Raw genomic sequence first — 22087 nt, 5'->3', positions numbered from 1 at the left:
GTTATCCAACTGAACACGTGATTTGCATCCCATGCATCTCATTTTTCAGTTCATTCTCCAAACCTTGGGCACCAAGTAGGATAAAGCATTATGCTCTCTTTTTTTCTCTACTCTGGAAAGATGGCCATTAAACCAAGCCATGTCCCCAAACCTCTTCGGCTAGGTAGAGAAATAGACAACCATCAGAATCCAGAATCCAGACCTGAACAGCCAGAAAACTCCACCTGGCTCATCACCCAACGTGGGCTCTATCTGCTTGCTCACTCCTGGGAGAGTGAAACAACCCAGACTCCATCCTGGTGAAGGTGCCAGTCATGGAGGAGACTGCTGTTCTTGACTAAGGCAACTTCCGTCCAGACAAGGAGATGGATCACAATCACATTTAAGGAAAAAAAGAAAAAATTAAAAGCCATTTTATAAAGTATGAATAAGGACTATTATAAATGGCTCAAACTCTATATGTAAGCAATGAAATAAGATGAATTGACTGGTACTGAGTTGGAAAAGCTATACAAGGGCAGGGAGTGTGGAACATAACTTAATAAAAATAAACTTTTTTTTTTTTTTTTTTACACACCCACTCCCAAAGAAGAAATGGAAAAGTTGTTAGGGTGTGGACCAGGGCTTCTAATTAGCTGTTCTGTTCTTCCTGATTTATCTCCTTTCTTGTCCTAGCACCTTCCTGGGACTTAGTGTCCCGTGAAGGAACCTGGTGGAAGCGAAGCGCAGGGCTCCCCGGGCCGAAACACCTGACCTCCCAGCCCGCTCGGACCAGGAGAGAAACGAGGAGAAACCCACCGCCTCAGGTCACTACTCCTGCCTCCTTGACCCCTTCTCTGTTTCCAGAACAGAGGAAGCCCTGAGAAGGCTCTTTGCCAGAGTTGGAAAACAGCTACCCTCATTGTCTGCCTCGCCCTGCGGGCTGCGTTCTCCTCCCTCCCTCCGCTGCTTTCTGTCTGAAAGTGTGAAAATTACAAATCCCAAGGAACTGCAATCAGAACTCTACCTAGGGAAAATGCAGAGTATCCTGGCCATAAATATCCCGCTCCAAGACGCCTGACGTCAGAGCGGGGCGGGCGGGCGGGCGCGAGGCCGGCCCAGGGGGAGCGGCGAGGTCTCGGTCGGGAGACGGCGAGCTCGGCTCGGCTCAGCGCGGAGCGGGCGCGGCAGGCGGGCGGGCGCGCAGCCGGGCGCGGGGCTGCGGGAGCCGAGGACGCGCCATGGGCGGCCCGGGGTGAGTACGGCCGCCCCGCTCTCCTCCCCGCTTCGCGTCCGGGGGGCCAGGGGACCGCGGGAGGCTTTCCGGGCCACTTCCCCACTTCTCTCCTCCTCTACTTTTCTTTCCGAGGCTGAAAGGGGATTTGGCGAGGCAGCGGCTCCGCCGGCTGCCTGTTTTTGCGTCCCCGAAGTGTTTTGCAGGAGCCGCCGAGGATCTCTGAGCGGAGTTCCGGGGTGGGGAGGCGGGGGCTGCGAGCGCGTCGGTGCCGGCGGGTGTGATGTGCGTGTCGGGTCTGTCTGGATGGGCACATCTGGACACAGGAAATGTCTTCGGAAAACTTTTAAAAAGAATGTTTATGGCTTTGAAATCCGATTCCTTCTTGTCGTAAGTGGACAGAGCCGGTGACCCCCAAACGGACAACATTTTGGTGGTGGCTTTTCCCGGTTCGCTTGTGCCTGCCTTTGGGTGATTTAACTCTTCACACGACCCCAGCTCCCACTTGCAAGCCTGGCCCCTGGCCAGCAGGCTAGGCGGGGCGGTGGGGAGCGGAGAGCCTCTTGCTCTCAGAAGCAGCGGGACCTGGGAGAGGGAAGGAGCGTCCCAGGAAAGGCGTCCTGAGTTGGAATCCCAGCACCTGCGGCTGCTGCCCGTCTGTCCGCCTGCTGGGGCCCTGACAGCGCGGGGCAATGGGGCTTTGACTTAACCCGAACGAAGGAGCTGGGCTGGAGGCAGGTAACTGCAAGGGGGAGGAGAAGAAGGAGGTGGTGGGCAGGACTCTGTGTCCAGCCGTGCCGGAGAGTGGAATGGATGTGTTTGCCACATGTGCCCACTGTGGGGGCCGATGGGGGTTTTCTGGGAGCCCCTCGGTGCCCCCAAACAAGATGCAAGCTCGTAACATAAAGAGACATGTCTGAGTTGTGGGGTGGAGGAAGGGGGGTGGTGGGGGAGAGGGAGAGAGATTTTTATCAAAATTGAACACAGATTGTTGAGGTCTGGGCTTGATTTAACTCTTCTCTCTCTGCCTTGGCCACTTTTCCACAGTGCTGTGGTGGTTTTGCAAAGTCCCTAGGAAGATGGGGTGGGGCGAGGGGGAACACCTCTCCAGGAAAGAGTCCCTGGAGACGTTCCTTGAAACCTACAAGGGAAAGAGAGCAACTTTCTATCTTTAAATAGTTTCAGGTTTTGTGTCCCCCTCCTCCTTCCAAGTTCGGTGTCAGTTTCTTGAGTTTCCCTGAAAAGTTGGCTGAAGAAGGGAATGGATTTTCCCTAGGTCTTAGAGGGGAAATTGTGCTCTTTGAGTGTGGGAGGAAGCGGGGCAGTATGGATCCGCTAGCCTGGGGTTGCCCAATGCGCACATTGGATGTCCATAGCTGTTCAGCAAACCAGTGACCACAAAGAGAGCCCTTTCAGCGTCATCCTACCCGGGCCTCTGGTTTTATATTTTGCAATAGAACCAACCTGCAATATTTGGGTGGGAGGAAGATTACTGGACTCTCCTTGTGTCCTAGAAAAAAGGAGAGAATTAAAAAAAAAAAAAGAGAGAGAGAGAGAGGAAATGTGGATATAAAAAACGGACCCACAGGAAGTTGAAGATTTGGGAAGGGTTTTAGAAATTGTACAAATTGACCCCTCGAGAAGAGCTGTAAGACTGAACAGACAGCAAGTCAGCTCTAGACTCCTTTAACTTCAGGAGTCTGTCTTTAACTTGAGGGCAGTGAAGGAGGAGGAAATCACGCTAAGGGCCGTCTAAACAAAAGTACCCGCCGCGAAATGCATGTGTAGGAGCCTGTTTATGCATTGGCGACCGCGTGGGGATGGTCGTGGCCTCAGGCCTGGAAGCATAAACGGGCCATTTCTCGGTTGCTCTGGGAGCTGCATCGACCTTCATCTCGCCATTAAAAAAAAAAAACAAAACACACAACTATGCTATTATTGTCTGGTTCCCTGGTAGCTGCACAGTCCAGCTCCTAACTCCTAGCTGCGTTTCCAGGGTTTTTCCTCCAGATCCTCAGATGCTGAGGGAATACTCGTGCCCCCATCAGGACAAAAAGAGGAGAGAAACTTCTCCTGGACCTCAGAACTGAGAAGAGAGTGAGGAGTTCGAGAAGGGGGAGGGTGTAAGGGGGGGACCAGGAGAAAGGCCAGTGGAGGTGGAGGGTTTTAGTTTTGGTGGTTGTGGGGGAGGTTGAAAGGCCAGTGCCTTCTATGGAAAAAAGTCTCCTCCCCAGTCTTCTTTCCCAGCCCCCTGTCACCAAAGTTTTTTTCTTTTTTGACACAAAACAGGTTAAACTGTTGCCATGACTAAGAGCCTGGGATCCAGGGATAAAGAAGAGGGCAGGGTGAAGTGTAGGTGGTCAGGAAGATGCAAAGATAATCAGGGAGGCAGGGGCTGGCCTCACAGTGGAGCTGATGGAAGTAACGACTGAAAACATCCCCACTCATTCCCACCATGGACAAGTAGAAGACTGACTATCCAGGGGTGGAGGGGACCTATCCCAGAGTCTTATTCAGGCGCTCAGTCATGTCTAACTCTTTGTGACTCCATGAACTGCAGCATGCCAGGCTTCCCTGTCCTTCACTATCTCCCAGAGCTTACTGAAAAAAAAAAAAAAAAAAAAAGAAAGAAATTTTGGAGTCTAGGGTGGCCTCTTGTCCCAGCACAGGACCCCTCAGGGACAACTGAGGCTGAGATCTGGCCTTTCAGTTCTTTCATCATCCTCTCTGGAGGGTCAGTGAGATCCTGACCCTTTAGAGTTTGCTCAGGGGAACATTTCACCGGATTCTCAGACCACTGATACCTGGGCTGATATGGAAGCCTTCTCATTGGCCCGTCTATCAGCTCAAGCTTCTGACCAGCTCATTGGGCATCTCTGAGACCAGAATACTTAGGGTGCATTCTCAGGCTCTCCAGAAGGTCGAAAGGTCAAAGGCACCTGGCAGAAAGAACCACTTGGAAAGTGTCCTTTGCTTTGACAGGAGTTGACCTAAGTCTCCACAACTAGAGTCTCTGTGTTCAGGGATCTGGTGTCCTTTAGCTCTGGACTTCAGATGCAGCCTGGCACAATGGAAAGAGGACCGACATCAGAGCCGTCTTCCTGGGAGAGAATTAGTAACCTGGGCATGCGCGCTCAGTCATGTAACTCTTTGCAATCTCATAAACTGTAGCCCGCCAGGTTCCTCTGTCCATGGGATTCTTCAGGCAACAACACTGGAATGGATAGCCATCTCCTTCTCCAGGGGATCTTCCTCACCCAGGGATCGAACCTGCATTTCCTTCTTTGCAGGTGGATTCTTTACCAGAGTCACCAGGGAAGCAGTAACCTGGGATACATTACTTATTCTTTTTGAGCTTAAGTTCCCTCACTTGTGAAACGAGAGTGATACTGCTCAAGGTTGCTACAAACATGGTACTTATACAAAGTGGCTAAAACAGAGCGAGGAATGTTGTAGACCTTTCATAAAGGGAATCTCATAATTTTATTTTCTAGTTTTTTTTAGCCATCAGCCACCCACGTGGTTTGGATAGGACCCCTCTCCAAATCTGGCTGTGTTGTTTTCCGTTCTTGAAGACACCTGGGTGGAGATTCAAGGGCTCAGGTCACCCTTACTTCCTCCCTCTAGAAACAGTAGCCACTGGGGATTATCCAGGAGCGTGGCTGCTCTGTTATCCTGAGGGCTAGGAGGGGACACCAGGCATCCTGGATATCTGGCCTGGAAATCACTCTCGTGTTTGAGTTCTTGAGAGGGAGGAGGGCAGCGGAGCCGGTTGTATGGATGGGGTGGGAAGGTGGGAGTGGGGCGGGAAGATCAAGAAGAAAGCATCCTGAAGGACAAGGCCCAGGTCAGAGACGGTCACTGCTCCTCAGGGTTAGAGGGGAGACTCTGATGGGTGGTAAAGATGGAAGCTTTAGCCATTTGTAAACAGCTTGGCAGGTATGGGCTGGGGAGACTGCCCCCTCCCCCAGTGGACGCGCCGTCTAGCCCTGTGGGGTGGCCAATTCAGAGGACTGAAGGACCATCTGATGTGGGGAAAGCAGCTGCAGGTTCTCTTGGCCCATCTCAGTGCTGCTCAGTTATCCTTCAAGTTGACATTTAAGACTTTGAAGATCACATTTGTTTCTGTTTTGTTCAAGCTCTCTCTTTAACCGTGGCCTGGGATGACTTTTCAGCTTTTAAGAGACTCAGCCAGTGGCCAACTACTCTTGAGATGGCCCAGATTGGGGGTCGGTGAATTCCTCACTCCTGGCAGTATCTATTTCTCCAAACTCTCTCCTCACATTTTTTTGGTTTGTTTGTTTGTTTTTTTTTGTTTCATTATGAGGTTATAAAACTGCACCATCCGAATGCTGTGCAGGGAGGAAATGCTTTTTTCTCTGGACCTGTGGGTCATCCTGCTAGTGCTAAGCGAGGCTGTCAGACTATGGGCATTAGCAGGTGTTGTGGGGTTCTTTCTGGGTACCCCCCCAGCCCCCCACCTGCTTCAGAAAAAGAAAAGGAAAGAGAAAACCGAGAAAAATAAACCTGAGGCAGTTGGGTAGCTCTTTGAATCCTGGCTACAGAGGAGCTGAATTATTTGTAGGATGCCCCACGGGTCTGTGCAAGAGTCAGCAAGACCCAGGTGTGAGTCCAGTCCTGGAACCATCGGGTCACAGGCTGTTGAGCCTCTCTGAGTCTTTTTCACCTGTCAAATGAGAACAGTAAGTGTTCTAAAGGGTTGTTCTGAAGGTGAAATGAAATAGTATATGGCAAAGACGGAGCACACTGATCAGTGTTCAGCGAAATGGTAATGCCCTTCACTTTCTAGTTCTTGAAAGTACCTGGATTTGGACATTTGTCCATGTGTCAAAGTAAATAAGCCACTTATCCAAGGCTTCGCAACAGTGCTCAAAGATCAGCTGTTTCTGCCTGGAGATGGAGACCTTCACTACAAAAGTGGGGCACAGAACAGCCCTCCCCATGCCAGACAAGTGGCAGCGCCATGCGAGGCTCCACTAGCCTAAAGGAAAAGGCCACCGACTTGCTCACCCGTGAACCTGAGCTATTAGTGAGCTACCTCTAGAGCTTGGTTTAGAAGTCCCAAACTCTGTCTTGGTTCAAAGAATTGAGGTCAAAACCGGAGAGGGAAATCACTGATGTAGGACCCAGCATTAAAGCTGAATGATAACAGCACGATGACAGTCATACCTCATGTTTGAAAAGCATGTAGCCTCATTTTATCCTCATGACAATCCTACGAGACGGGTATAATCTACATTTTAGAACTCAAAGCGGGGAGCTTAAAAGACTTCCCCATTTCAGATCGTAAATAAGTGGAAAAAACAGGAGGCCAACAGCTACCGAAGCAGTAGATCTCAACCCATCCCCTGGGAAGCTTGTCAAATTATCAGTACCTGGGCCCTCCTCGGGCTGATTAAATGAGAATCTCTGGGGCAAGGGCCCCAGGTGCTGTGAAGTATGAGTTGAGAGCCATAGGTCTAAGGGAAGCGAGAAGTGGACCAAGGTGAGGAATCAGTCTTATCAGGCACAGGTGAAACATCTTTACTAGGATTTCAGCTCCCTGGCAGTGGAAACTGGTGTGGTTCTCCCTCTATCTGGAACCTAGAACATGCCAGATACAAGGTGGACATTTGGCCCATGTTGGCTGAAGGAATGAACAGACTGCCATAGATTAGGAGCTGACAATCCCAGCAGCCAAGTCCAACCCGTCACCTTGTGGTGTAAGTGAAACAAGCCTTGTGTGTCACTGGAACATAGCCATGCTGTTTCTGTCTGTGTTATCCGTGGCCCCTTTCATGAGAAAAGGGTGGAGTTGGAGTGTTGTCATCGAGGCTGTATGGGTCGCAGAGCTGAAAATGTTTACTGTCTCGCCCTCTGACAGACAGGTTAGAGGTTTACCTGCCCTGGTTCTCAGTGTGAACAGACCAATACAGTTTAGGCAAGGTTGTTGCAGCTTGGTAGTCAAGAATACGGCGTCTAGAATCAGATCTATGTTTGAATCCTGGCTCCACCACTTAACCTGTTGTAAGACCTTGTGTATTAGTTCACCTGAGCCTCAGTTTCCTCATCTGAAAAATGGGGATGTTAATAAATGCTACCATTCTCGAAGGATGGTTGCCAAGATTGCCAGCCCCTGGCCTAGAGTAAGCACTCAATCAATGTTTACTATCCCTGTGGTGGTGGTGGTTGTAATTCCTGGCCACTAGCCAATTGGAGGGAAAACTAAAGTCAAAATCTAAATCCAGTATTACTAACAGAATAAGGGGTGTGGTGGGAAAAAAATAATCAGTTGGTAAGCTGGTGTGAGGAAGAAGGACTAATGTGAGGTTTGTGAGGTAAAGGGGATCTTTTTAAGATAACACAGGACAGGCTCCTGGTGTGCGAGTGAGGTGCTGTTTGGCTGATGGCTATGTGGCTATGTCAGCCGTCGATTCCGTCATCCCTCAAGGGTTAGTGCTCTGCTGTATTCAGTGGCTTACTCCTGTCTTACTCTTTGTGACCATTTGGATCGTAGACTTGCCAGGCTCCTCTGTCCATGGAATTTTCTAGGCAGGAATACTGGAGTGGGTTGCCATTTCCTACTCCAGGGGATCTTCCCAACCCAGGGGTTGAACCCTCGTCTTCTGTATTAGCAGGCAGATTCTTTACCAACTGCACCACCTGGGAAGCCCCTTCCCCCCCAACCCTGCCCTGAAAGGGTTAGCTTGGGCTTTACTGAGCTTAGTCACAGGCATGTCCCGCCTCTGTCCCCTTGCTTGCAGTTTGTTCTGCCTCGATGGCCCACCTTCCTGGGGCTATTTGTCCTACCAGCCTTGCTCTGGTGGCCCCTTCTCTCCCAAACTCCCTTTTCCAGGCTTTCCTCCCCGCCCAGTCACTCCCTCTTCACTCTGCAAACTTAGCAGGCAGCTCTGACGTAACATCTAACATGTGACATCGGAGTCCAGGAAGGACTGAGTCTTTTGGAGCTCATAAAACTTGAATTACATTTTAGAAGCCACACCTGGTAGCCAGTGTCAATTAAACTCTTGGTTCGACTCTGACAGCTGAGTTAACTCTTGAGGAATGCCGATGGTCCGTGCCCGGGTGCTGATGAGATGGCAAAAGCAAATCCCCAGAGCCAACCAGATGGAGAAGAGCCGTCCAGTTTATAGATGGCGTGGAAGCTCTGTGTCCTCATCCTCCGTGCCGTGGTAGCTGCTGCCCTCGGAGCACCTCTCCTAAGGGGTAGCCAGGGACAGGGAAAGAGGGAAGAAACTTGAAACCAACCCTCTGACTTCTTGTCAGCAGATGCGGTGAGAAGTTGGGTTTTGGCTTCTCTGGGCTTTTCATGTGTACGTGCCAAGATAATTGGGAATTGGCTTGGGACGGTCAGCTTTCATTATCACGGTAGCAAAGAGAGGCATAGTCACGCGTAATAGCAAACAGCAGATAATTCACAATATTGCCATCTGAACGCAGAATGTGTTGCATAATTTTTATGGATTTCAGTGGCAGATGTATACTCGTGGCAAATATATGTCATATATGGAATAACATTAAAACTGTTATTTTCTAATGATGGAGAAGGCATGGAAGCATGTCAGCCTTAAATTAAATTTTCCTCTTTGAGCAACCCCAAATGGGCAATAAGGAGCTGATGTCTAAGAGGGCAAGGAAGACAGGGAATGAAATCGTATTGTTAATAGTAGGTCTCACTATGCACGTAGCACCATGTTAATAATTTTTTAAAAATGTATTTATTTGATTTTTCAGAATTACGATGGTAATTCTCTCTTGCTTAAACATGTGAATCAATATCACTCAGAGATACAAAAAGACAAGTGGAAAGCGAATAGCATCTCCACTCCTCCTCCACACCCTGGGAATTAATGTTTACAGCCTAGAATTCATCCTCCCTTATCTTTGTCCATACAGCTACTCCAGGCGTGTATACTATTATGGTGGGGTCTTGGCCCAGACGGTAAAGCGTCTGCCTACAATGCGGGAGACCCGGGTTTGATCTCTGGGTTGTGAAGATCCCCTGGAGACAGAAATGGCACCCCACTCCAGTACTCTTGCCTGGAAAATTCCATGGACTGAGGAGCCTGGTAGGCTACAGTCCATGGGGTCGCAAGGAGTCGGACGCGACTGAGTGACTTCGCTTTCACTTTCTTGTTGTTTGACTGTTTTTCACTGGAAGGGAATCTCTGTGTATTACTCTGCAGCATACATTTCTTCTCTTTTGACCGTTTATCAGGGTCATCCCTATGGTGAATGGAACCGTTTATTTTTTCTGATTTCTTTATATGCCTAGACACACACAGGGGCTTCCCAGGTGGCTCAGTGGGAAAGAATCCCCCTGCAACGCAGGGCACACAGATTCAATCTCTGCCGCAGTATTCTTGCCTGGGAAATCCCATGAACTGAGAAGCCCGGAGGGGTTGCAAAAGAGGCAGACATGACTGAGCGGCTGAGTATACAGACGCACACAGCCCTACATCTCTGAGATCATGCCATTCTTGCAGCAAAGTTCATCATTATTATTTTTTTCAATTAGTCAGCTATTGCATGTGATTTCATCCTGGGTGACCACCAGCTTGGGTACCTGAGTCTAACATACCAAGCATCCATCACCCAGGAAAGATGAGTGAGTGTTGTCCCCTAGCCTGTGACCATCCTGGGTATGCCTCCATGCTGTGTGTGGTCTTGGTCCCCTGGGAAAGCTCTTGAGCATCAGTCCCTGTGGCTGCCCCCTCCTTCTCATCAGATTGAGTCTTCCCTCCTTGGGTCTCTTCAATCACTAAATATGTAGGGAGAGCCGCAGGAAATGTCAAAGACTGATACACTGGATTGGAGAACATGGGTGACAGGGCAAGTCAGGCAGTGTAGGATGGTACATCCTACAATTAGGATAATGGGCAGGTGTGTGGACCCTGCATTCAGAGCACCAGCCCCCAGCAGGACTGGTTCCCGGCAGCAGACAGTGCTGGCAGTCGTCAGCCCTCTTTAGAACTGCCTCAGCTGCTATCTCTCCTACTGGGTCCCCTCTGCCCCAATGTGGGGGAAATTCTAAAGGGCATCCTGGCTTCAGAGCTCCTCGTGGGGTTGGCGGAGGCCTTCACTGATGCTGCGTGACAGCTGTACTTCCCCTCCTACCTGAACCTCCTTCCCATGACTGGTTAATTCTAAGAACCCTTCAATAACCCCCTGCCTGCTCCCAGAGGTTTTACTTATTTTACATGAAATCATTTTGGAGCAGCCCATTATTATCCAGATAATTGTTGGTGGCTATGCCACTATAGGAAAAAGTACATTTTTTCCTTTTTTTCCCTGGTGCTCTATATTGTATGTTTTCTAGGTGGGACCCAACTGATTTCTCTTCCAATAGAGTTGTGTTATAACTGGGAAGGCTAAGCGCATGTTTTGATTTTATTGCCAAATTTGCATTGGCACCTGCTCCCTCCCTCAGATCTTCAAGTCTAGGCTGAGAGTTGTGGGTACGTCAGGTTGGAAGCATGACCGGATAGCTTTGTTGCCATCGTGCCTGGAGACAGGATCTGGACAAGTTGACCTTTGGGAATTCTTCTCTATCTTACCAGTGCATCTGCTATACAAAGGGGGAGATCTCAAGGGGCTCTGTTGGCTCACTGGGAGCCAGCTTCCTGCCTGTATAGGTTTTCATGCCTGCCTGGATCTCTGCCAGATCTGATTTGTTCTTATAGGGGTATTTCTTACTGCTTGGTGCCAAGCGAGGGAGGTCTTTGGGGCTGTGCATTGAACATTCCACCTTCTGGGTTACGTACACGGATCGCCTGCCCAAGTGCCAAAGCAAAGCTTGCCTGCATCGAGGATTCCCGATGTGCCAGACTCACAGTTCATGTCTGACCGCATTCCTGGGGGTCAGTGTCAACACTCCCTCCATCACTTCCTCTCAGACACCACGGCCCCCAGCCTCAGGTTCCCCTGATAAGGTAATGAGGGAAGGGAGTGATTCCAGGTCAGCGAGGAGATCCGTCAGCATCTCCACAGTGCCAGAGGCAGCTTTGAAATTTGTCTGAAGCAAATTCAGAAGTTTCTGTGGACTTTGGGCAATAGAAAGGCCAAGCCATTTTAAGTTTTCTTTTGTTAATAAAAGTCTCCAATATATTCATCAGTCTGTTCCTGATCATGTGACACTGAGCTGGCAGCTGCCCAGAGAAAGAGAGTTAGGAATTGCCTGTCTTTCCGAGACACTCGGTTGATAATTTAGCATTACCACTTCCCTGAATAGAGGTGATGTTATTGATGACTGTGGTTCCCACATGGAAGCTGGGACTGACAGCTGATAAACAGACCAGACTTCTGAATATAAAGCTGTGGATCAGAGCACAGGCTCTGGCTTCAGGTTCTGGGTCTACTTCATGCTAGCCATGTGGCCTTGCATCAGTTACTTCATCTCTATGTGTCTAAACTTCCTTATCTGTAAAATGGGCTGTTATGAAGGTAAAGTTAGTACATGATTTGGTAAAAAGAAAAAACTGTACTTGAAACTATGGCTGTCACATAGCACTAGGAAGTATTAGTGATGGAGGTGATGGTGGTGGAGGTAATGATGGAGAACACGGATCCAGTCTCATTAGCCCCGTTGGCCCTTCATCCTCCACAGTGCTTGGCACAGAGCAGGGGCCCGCCGAGCATGTATCAAGTGAAATATGCCCCTGCCTTTTGTCAAGTATCCACAGCCTGATTAGTCTGCTCAACTCTCTACTAAAAAAAAATGTTTTCCATTTAATATTTTTATTTCAACTTTATTAAAGTTGACATGACTCAGAAAGATGCAGTTTGTAAGTGTGTATCTCAGTGGGTTTTCACGCCTGTGTAACCAGCATCCAGATAAAGAAACACAATATTCCAAAACTCCTACCTCCTCTGCCCCGATAAGTCCCTCATGTCCCTTTCTGTTTACTCCCCTTTCGTAATCCTAACTTCTAATGTCAAAGATTAGTTTTGCCTGTTCTTGAACTTCATGTAAATGGAATCATACGTTGTGTACTTGTTTGTCGGTGTCTGTGTTTGCTCAGCACGATGTGTTGATGACTCATTCTTGTTGTGTAGTATTCCACTATGGGGCTATCCACATTTGATCTACTCTGGTTGGTGAGCATTTGGGCAGTTTCCAGGTTTGATGCTGCTGTGAATAGCCTTGCTGTGAACACTCGTGCACTTGTTCTTGGATGAAGATAGGAATGTTTCTCTGTTGCTGTGTTCCCGGGACTGGAACCGCTGGGTACTAGGGAATCCATTTATTCAGCTTTAGGAAATACTGCCCAACAGCTTTATGGAGTGGTTGTACCACGTTTTGCATTTTCCGTGAAGACAAAGCAGCTGTTCCGACTTGGTAGTGTGGGGGCACAAGGCCTGGTTGTATCCTGGGGCTCCTGAAATGTGCATCTTCTCCAAGCTCTTGGTTGTAGAAAGCCTTGGGGAGGGAGCTGAGATGCTGTTATCAACCCCTCTTACAGATGAGGCAACTGAGATGAGATGAGACCCCTAAGGTCCTTCAGGACAACACTCGTCAGGATGGAAAGTGTGCCCGCCTCTACAACGTGTGCCTTTTAGGGTCCGACGGTGCCTTGTTTTGCCTTTGGTGCTAACAGCAGAGAGAAGCACAGACCACTCTAGAAACCCATACCAGCTGTGAGTGGTGGCCGTGAGAGGGAGCAGAAACAAGCAGCTCGATGACCTTGGGAGGTCAAATTGTTTCCCTGCCCAGGGAGGGTTGGAGAAAGTCATAACTTTCCTGGAAGGCAAGGGCGACCATGTAATTTACTGTCCAAACCAGGACTCTTTCAAGAGTGAAAGCGTGCTATCTGCACAGGACGCTGGGGAGGCAGGCGTAAACTGGGACTCTTCCAGCTTTGCTCCCCGCTCAGAAGTCTAAGTGGATATGGCTCTCCTGCTAAGTGGGGCTGCACAGGTTCTTTTTAACTCTTTCAGGACAGTGTCTGTCTGGACTCTGCCCTGATGTCATGTCTTCTAGTCTCCTCTGTTTATACGAAAAACGAGTCTGGTTTTCTTCTTCCCTTCTATACAACATTCCCTGCCCAAATGGGGCCCTGACAAGGTAAGCTTCCTTTAAAACAGATCCTGTCACACTGAGATGCATGCGCCAACAGATAGAAGCTTCTAGAAGCCTTGGACTGTGCCTTAGTCACTGTGATATCTACAGCACTTAGCTGGGTGACAAACATAGAGTGAGCGCTCCAGGAATGCTTGACTGTATGTGATGTTTATCCATGTGCTTATTCATTCATTCATAGTTCATTAGAAAAGAGCTTACTTTAGATCCTAGCCTGTTTTTAAAATTTTATTTTTAGTTAGAGGATAATGGCTTTACAATGTTGTGTTGGATTCCGCTGTACAACCACGTGAATCAGCCATCAGTATACATATATTCTCTCCCTCTTGAACCTCCCTCCCAGCCCCCACCCCATCACAGAGCACTGCGTTATACAGCAACTTCCCACAAGCTGTCTACTGGAGAAGACCCTGATGCTGGCAAAGATTGAAGGCATGAGGAGCAGGGGACGACAGAGGATGAGATGGTTGGATGGCATCACCGACTCAATGGACATGAGTTTGAGCAAGCTCTGGGAGACGGTATAGGACAGGGAAGCCTGGTGTGCAGCAGTCCATGAAGCTGCAAAGAGTCGGACACAGCTGAGCAGCTGAACAACACCAACATATATGTTGATGCTGCTCTTTCAGTTCATCCAACCTTCTCCTTCCCTTTCTGTGTCCACAAGTCCAGTTTCTACTTCTGTGTCTCTATTTATACCCTGTAAATAGGTTCATCAATACCATTTTTCTAGATTCCATATATAGGTGTTAATGTACCATATTTGTTTTTCTACCTGATTTCACTCTGTATAACGGGCTTTAGGTTCATCGACCTCAGTTCAGCTGACTCAGAGTTGTTCCTTTTCATCCTGACCTCTGTTTTTTATCTCACTCCTATTCCTCTGGTCCAGAAAGAAGTCGGGGTGTGTGTGGTAGGGGTAGTGCATGCATGCAAAGAATGAAGAATCAAAGGGATCCACTTAATGAATAGCAAACACGTCATGGGATTTGATGTCAGGATCTAGGTTTGGGTTTCAGCCATCCACTAATGAGCTGCACTGGCTTAGATAAGTGATACAGCAATTTCACGTTGCTGAGCCTCGGTTTTGGCCATGTGTGGAGTGGAAGCACAGTAGTACCGGGGGTAGAGGAGTGAAATGTGTCTGTGGAGCAGGGCATATGAAGCACGCTCAGTATGCTGTGAAGTGTTGGGTAATTTCTTGTTACTGGCTGTAGTGGTTCAGCCGCTCTCTGAGAAGCACCAGTGGGAGGCGCTGTGTGCTGAGGCAGGTCCTCCATCAGCTGAGTGAATCCCCCTATCAGCTAAATCCCCCAGGGCCTCTGGTCTCTCAAAGCGAGGCATCAGCATGTACGCGGCAACCCCATATGACTGGGAATTCTTATCAATAAACCAGGAAGCACTCAGCAAATTATTCCAGGTCTTAGGGATTTGATGTGGGTGTCGAAAGATAAGGATGCAGAGGATGATTAATTTCTCATTAAGCCCACAGCTGCATTTTCTTCAGAACAACAGAAAGAAGCATGTAGAGGCTTAATGTGTATCCCACAGTATCTTTGGTATGGTGTGGTAGTTTCTCATGTAGATTCTGGGGTCAAAACTGCTGGGATCCAAATTTAGGATTCCACTATTTATTAGAATTGCAGCCTTGGGCAAGTATTTATCTCCCCTGAGACTCAGTTTCCGCATCTGTGAAAAGGTGATACTATTTTAATAGTACCTACCACTAAAAGGGGCTTCCCTTGTGGTTCAGCTGGTAAAGAATCTACCTGCAATGCTAGGAGACCTGGGTTCGATCCTTGGGTTGGGAAGGTCCCCTGAAGAAAGGTCAGGGTACCTACCCGTTACAGTATCCTGGCCTGGAGAATTGTATAGTCCGTGAGGTCTCAAAGAGTCGGACACGACTGAGCCACTTTCACTTTACCACTGAATGAGGACAAAAATAAGACTTGAAAAGTACTTAGAGCAGTGCCTAGAACACAGTATGTACACTGTCGGTTCAGTTCAGTCGCTCAGTCACGTCCGACTCTTTGCGACCCCATGAGTTGCAGCACGCCAGGCCTCCCTGTCCACTACCAACTCCTGGAGTTTATCCAAACTCATGTTCATCGAGTCAGTGATGCCATCCAGCCATCTCATCCTCTGTCGTCCCCTTCTCCTCCTGCCCCTAATCCCTCCCAGCATCAGGGTCTTTTCCAATGAGTCAGCTCTTCACATGAGGTGGCCAAAGTACTGGAGTTTCAGTCTCAGCATCAGTCCTTCCAATGAACACCCAGGACTGATCTCCTTTAGGATGGACTGGTTGGATCTCCTTGCAGTTCAAGGGACTCTCAAGAGTCTTCTCCAACACCACAGTTCAAAAGCATCAATTCTTTGGCGCTCAACTTTCTTCACAGTCCAACTCTCACATCCATACATGACCACAGGAAAAACCATAGCCTTGACTAGACGGACCTTTGTTGGCAGAGTACTGTCTCTGCTTTTGAATATGCTGTCTAGGTTGGTCATGACTTTCCTTCCAAGGAGTAAGCGTCTTTTAATTTCATGGCTGCAGTCACCATCTGCAGTGATTTTGGAGCCCCCCAAAATAAAGTTTGACACTCTTTCCTCTGTTTCCCCATCTATTTCCCATGAAGTGATGGGACCAGATGCCATGATCTTCGTTTTCTGAATGTTGAGCTTTAAGCCAACTTTTTCACTCTCCTCTTTCACTTTCATAAAGAGGCTCTTTAGTTCCTCTTCACTTTCTGCCATAAGGGTGGTGTCATCTGCATATCTGAGGTTATTGATATTTCTCCTGGCAATCTTGATTCCAGCTAGTGCTTCTTCCAGCCCAGCGTTTCTCATGATGTACTCTGCATAGAAGTTAAATAAGCAGGGTGACAATATACAGCCTTGACGTACTCCTTTTCCTATTTGGAACCAGTCTATTGTTCCATGTCCAGTTCTAAGTGTTGCTTCCTGACCTGCATACAGGTATCTCAAGAGTACACGGTAAACCTGTGTTATTATTATTGGCCGAATAATGTGTGGTCCATTGGAATACGATGTGCTGAGGCTATTGCCTCATAGTTAGAGAAGGGAAGTTCGTTTTGTAATGGGGATGTCTGGGAAGGCTTCATGGAAAAGAAGCATCCTCAAGGTTGATTCTTTTACACTCAGAGCAGAAAGTTCATGCCCATGATTTCTTTGTTCTTTAAGGTTGGAAGAAAAGATTTAGTGTAGAAAAAAATCTGCCCTTAAGAGACATAAGTTTAGACTTCCCTGGTGGTCCGCTGGTTAAGTACCTGCCCGCCAATGCCGGGGACACGGGTCTGATCCCTGGTCCGGGGTGATTCTGCATGCTGCGGGGCAACTAAGCCTGTGTGTCCAACTGCGCAAGCCCACACGCCTAGAGCCTGTGCTCCACAGCAAGAGAAGCCACCACAACGAGAAGCCAGTGCATGCAGCTATGGAGCAGCCCCTGCTTGTTACTTCCAAATTAGTTCCTCCATCCTTGTGTCAGGGACAGGGGAATATTGAGATGAGTCCTGCAGGGACTGACCCTGTCGTCAAGAAAGCATCTGGAAGTGAAGAACACTATCCCGTGTCACCAGTGCCGTGAGTGCGAGATGCTGAAAGCTGAGAAATTAAGATTCCGCTTAAGAGTGTTTGGGAATGTGAGGAAGTTCGGGAATCTCCTTCCAAGTTTCTGCTGTGATGATGGGGTGGTAAATGTATGGCGCTTCCTGCGGGAGCAGGATGGACAGATGCTATCTGTGGTTCCTTCGGCATGTCTGTGATGTCTCACAGGTAAAGGGCACAATGAGAAAACACTCTGCACTTTTCCTGGACAGTGTTGACAAGGTCTACACAAATGTGTATCTCACAGTGCCCAGGGATTGTTGGAATTTCTGCTTCATGGGCTTCATCTCTAATGCTGTGACTCATTTTAAAATTGTCTATCTCAAAGCCAGTTTAACAAAAGGAAGTCTTCCCTCTAGAGCTCCAGCCACAGCTCTTCCTCCCTCTCCAAATTTCCTAGTGAAGAAGTGATGAAATACTATCCGACTTATTCAAACTATCATAAATTAAAAGAAAAATTCTTGGGGTTTTCCAGAGCATACAAATGCAGTGTGAACACTGCAGTGATGCTGTGAAATAATAAACGTGAAAAAACGTCGACCTGACTTGGGATCAGGGAATGACCCTCAACTGAAGTCTTGGGGAGACCACCATTTCACACTCATCAGATTGGCCCCCCAAATTTTACTCCCCCCATTGTACGCTGTTCAGTAGCTCAGTCCTGTCTGACTCTGTGACCCCATGGACTGCAGCATGCCAGGCTTCCCTGTCCATCACCAGCTCTCAAAGCTTACTCAGACTCGCGTCCATTGAGTCAGTGATGCCATCCAACCATCTCATCCTCTGTGGTCCCCTTCTCTTCCTGCCTTCAATCTTTTCTAGCATCAGGGTCTTTTCCAATGAGTCAGCTCTTCACATCAGGTGGCCAAAGTGTTAGAGTTTCAGCTTCAGCATCAGTCCTTCCAATGAATATGCAGGACTGATTTCCTTTAAAGAAATCTTCTAAAAAAAAAAAAAAAAAAGAAATCTTCTGTTCACTCATGGTAGGCATTAAATTGGTACAGACAATTGGGGGAGCTATTTGGTGCTATCCAGTAAAACCAAAGATATACTTCCCCCTACAACGCAGGAATTTCATTCTTAGGTAAGTCTAGAGAAACTCTTAATACATGTGAAAAAAGAAATATCCAACAATATTCATGAGAACATGTGTTTTTTAGAGCTAGAAAACTACCCAAATATCTATCATCAACCAGAAAACTGGTTACATAATTTGATATTTCTTTTTTTTTTAATTTTATTTAAAAAAATATTTTTATTTTTACTTTATTTTACTTTGCAATACTGTATTGGTTTTGCCATACATTGACCTGAATCCACCAATCTGATATTTCTGTGTGATGAAATGCGGTGAAAAAAATGCATAGACTGCTATGGAGACATAACCTCCATACTCTCAGAAACAGTATAAAGTAGAAAAGGCAAGATACAGAAGGACGCCATTGCTATGAAGTTTAAATCACACAAAGTAATACTCTTATTTACATATATTTACCTGTGTAATTAAAGTATAAGAAACACATTATTTTGGAATAAACACCAAATTCAAAGAAGTGGCTCCCTGCAGGGAAGACAAGAAGGAAGACCAGGGAGGGGTCACACAGGGCCTCCGCTTGTATCCGTGATATCTATGGCTTGTGATGGCTGCACAGATGTTTATTTTATTATTTTCTACATTATCGTATATATTTCGTAGATATGTAAAATGTCTTCTAGGACAAGGTAACTTTATCAAATGGGCACGAACTCCTGCTCTGCCTCCTCTGCCTGTTGGCACAGTGACTGGGAAGCTCTCCCCATTTGCTCGGGGAGTTTTAAGTAGATGTGACCATCTTCAGAGGTTTCCCTGGTGGCTCGATGGTAAAGAGTCTGCCTGCAGTGCAGGAGGTGCACAAGAGACGCAGGTTCGATCCCTGGGTTGGGAAGATCCCCTGGAGTAGGAAGTGGCAACCTGCTCCAGTATTCTTACCTGGAAAGTCACGTGGATAGAGGAGCCTGGTGGGCTACACGGTCCATGGGGTTGCCAAGAGTGGGATGTGACTGAGCATGACCATCTTCAACGGGAACATTCCCCATACATCTGCGCTGGACCCTGGGTGCACAAGGCAGTCGCTGTTTTTTTGAACGAAACATCTTTTTGTCCCTGGCTTGTGGGGTTTTGGGGATCTTATTTTGATTTGTTGGTGGAGATGCAGAACAGGGCCATAGTAATAGAAACCAAATGGCGTCTTTCTGGCTTATTCTCCGGCTAGCAAATTGCTGGAGCCTCCTCGCGTCCCATCTCTTCCTTGTTACTGGGATCCCTTGCTGGTGCTGACAAGTGACCGCCATCCTGACCTCCCTTTGATAAGGACATGGCACTAACATGCTCGAGTATTTCTGATTGCCCGAGGGTGGGGGAGGAGCCCCCCTCTCTCCACCATCGCTGCCTGGTTTCAGGGAAGCTCCGCAACCCTTCCTAGTTCCACTAGTACAGCCCCGTGTTCCTGTGGCAGACATTGTGAAATGGGAAAGTGCCCACCGCTGGGAATTGCTTCACTTTCTTTTGCTTGCCGGTGAAGCCATGCTGACTTCTCCTCTGGGTGCTCATTGAAATGCAGGCGATCCATCTCTTTTATGTGCCTTCCTTTTTATTGCAGCCCCGTCTCCCTTGGAATCTGGTCCAGGTTCAATCCTGGTGACACATACAGTGTTGGCCTTGAGTGCCCTGTCCTGTACTGTGCAGCCTCTGTCCTTGACTGAGCCTGTGAACCTCATTGCTCAGTGGTTCTGCAACAGTGAGCCCCTTTCTCTGGTTCCCATGGTGCTTGCAGCTAGGGACTGTAGCTGGGGGTGACTTTCCTCTCTGCCTTTGGCTTATTTATACATCATATAATTCATCTTTAAATGGGAGAAAGTCACTCAAAGCTGGGGCTTTGGGGAGCAAGACCTAGGCTGCTCTGAGAATGGACACTATAGTCCACACCAGTCAGGCTCCAGGCAGAAAGCAGTTGGCATGCCCCAAAGCATTAAACTGATAAGAATGTAATGAGAGGGATATTGCAGAGAGATAAAGGGCTAAGGAGATGATGAGGCACCCAGGGGCCATCAACAGCAAGAAGCTCTTAACACTCCTACGCCTGCAGAGGCCAGAGGAAGTTCTGGTGTTATCATTGAGCCCTGTGCCAGCTGAAGCCAAGGAGGAAGGGCTGGGCGGCTGGAGATGTGGCCCTAGAGGAACACAGCCCCTGCCAGAGCCATGGCTTAGCACAGACCTGAGATCTCTCTCCCTCTGCCCTCCAGTCACCTGCTGTTGCTTCCCACTGATTGAATCCCACTGAGTACCAGAAGCCCAGGAAGCTGAGTGATGCATTCTGGAAAGGTCAGCCCCCAGCCACCCTGGGCAGGAGCAAGGCAGAGAAGGACAGGGAGTAGAGCCAGAGGGCCAGGCAGAGAGGAGGCAGCACCATGTATGTTTCTCCATGCTGTCCCCATGTAACCAGGAAGACCAGGCATAATGAGTGTTCAACCAGTAATAGCATTTTGGGCAGCTGGGGCTATGGTTCTGGGACTGGTTAACTCCTGCTTAGACGGGTGAGCCAGGAAGGAGATCTGGGAGGGAAAAAGGACTGACATTCATGGTTATGGGGCATGTGCTTTGTTCTGTGCTTTGAAAAAGATGATTTGAATGAGACCTGAGGATTGGCTGTTTTTCATGCTCCAGGTGGTTATCATACCTTAAGATGATTGAACTTGGTAATCTCAGGTGGCAGATTTTAGCCTCGAGACCTTTTCTGAGCCTAACCCAAGTGACACACACCACGCTGGTCATGAGTACCCAGAGTATACGCCTGTGAGGCTGATGATGCTCTTAGCTGGAGATGATCTTCCTGGAGTTTTCCTCCTGGCTCCACTTTGATTCGCATTATTCATTACCTTTTCCTGGAGGCTGTGATACATGTCAGAGGGGCAGGCTTGATCAAATGACTCCAATTATGTAGACAAGGTCTCTAAACATTGTGGCAGGATACCCAGGAAGGAGAAAATAACATAGCTGAACTCGTGGGGGTATAGGACCTGCCCTTGAGAATTCCAAATCTAGTATGAGAATTGGGATGTACGCACCAAAGATAAGGAACCCCTGTGAGGCAACATATCATGAGAAAGTTCACACAAACGAAATGTGTGCTTGGTGAGAGAGGGTTGGAGAATAGAACCACTGGGAGCAGAGAATAATAGTCCTATGGGGTGGTGGTGGTTTAGTTGCTAAGTCATGTTCAACTCTTGCTACCCCATGGATTATAGCCCGCCAGGATTTCCCAGACAAGAATGCTTGAGTGGGTTGCCATTTCCTTCTCCAGGAATTGAACCTAGGGATTGAACCCATGTCTCCTGCATTTGGCAGGCGAATTTTTTAACTGCTGAGCTGCCAGGGAAGCCCCACGCGCCCTGTAACCTTAGCTAAACGTTTGATAGCTCACAGTAGGCCTCAGTTTCCTCCTCTGTAATATGGGCAAACTAAAAGTCTATTTCTCATTAGGCAGTTGCAGGGGTTACATGGGAACATCATATGAGGCACAGGGCCTGCTGCTGCTAAGTCGCTTCAGTCGTGTCCGACTCTGTGCAACCCCATAGACGACAGCCCACCAAGCTCCCCTGTCCCTGGGATTCTCCAGGCAAGAACACGAGTGGGTTGCCATCTCCTTCTCCAATGCATAAAAGTGAAAGTGAAGTCGCTCAGTCGTGTCTGACTCTTTAGCGACCCCATGGACTGCATCCCACATGGGATTTTCCAGGCAAGAGCACTGGAGTGGGGCGCCATTGCCTAGTACACAATAAATGCTCAGTAAAGGTTGGCGATTATCAACACCATCATTATTCCTGGAGGTGAATACCAATCACCACTTGGGAAGAGGAGTAAGGACTCCAAGATTCCAGAGGACTTCGCACCTCCTTGAGTCTTCTAACTGACCGAGTTCATTGCCCTTTTCCAGACCAGCTCACAGGCCTCAGTTCTTTGACTCCCACTCATGTCCCCTCACAGGTGAAACGGGAGCTTGTGGACCTGGCCATCAGCTTGGGCCCCTCCAGGTAGGGAATCCTGAAGTGTTTGGAAGGAAAAGTCTGAAGGGCCAATCTTGGCTCGTGTTTCCCAAACCTTGTTTGATAAA

The 22087-nt window shown here is 48.3% G+C and overlaps 1 protein-coding gene across 3 annotated transcripts in view; it reads left to right on the top strand.

Annotated features, from left to right (window-relative positions):
- The window catches only part of DAAM2 (dishevelled associated activator of morphogenesis 2), a 130730-nt gene continuing 109812 nt past the window's right edge, over nucleotides 1170–22087 (top strand). For 2 of the 3 annotated variants that reach the window (XM_018038892.1, XM_018038890.1), the window contains exon 1: nucleotides 1170–1234. The gene's annotated coding sequence lies outside the window, so the exon portion shown is untranslated. Of the gene's footprint in view, nucleotides 1235–1527; nucleotides 1952–22087 lie in introns of those variants that run through there. The other variant, XM_018038891.1, reaches the window with a different exon arrangement.

This window comes from Capra hircus, chromosome 23, assembly GCF_001704415.2.
Source record: "Capra hircus breed San Clemente chromosome 23, ASM170441v1, whole genome shotgun sequence".
Lineage (NCBI taxonomy): Eukaryota > Metazoa > Chordata > Mammalia > Artiodactyla > Bovidae > Capra > Capra hircus.
This window is presented reverse-complemented; position numbering and strand designations above follow the sequence as displayed.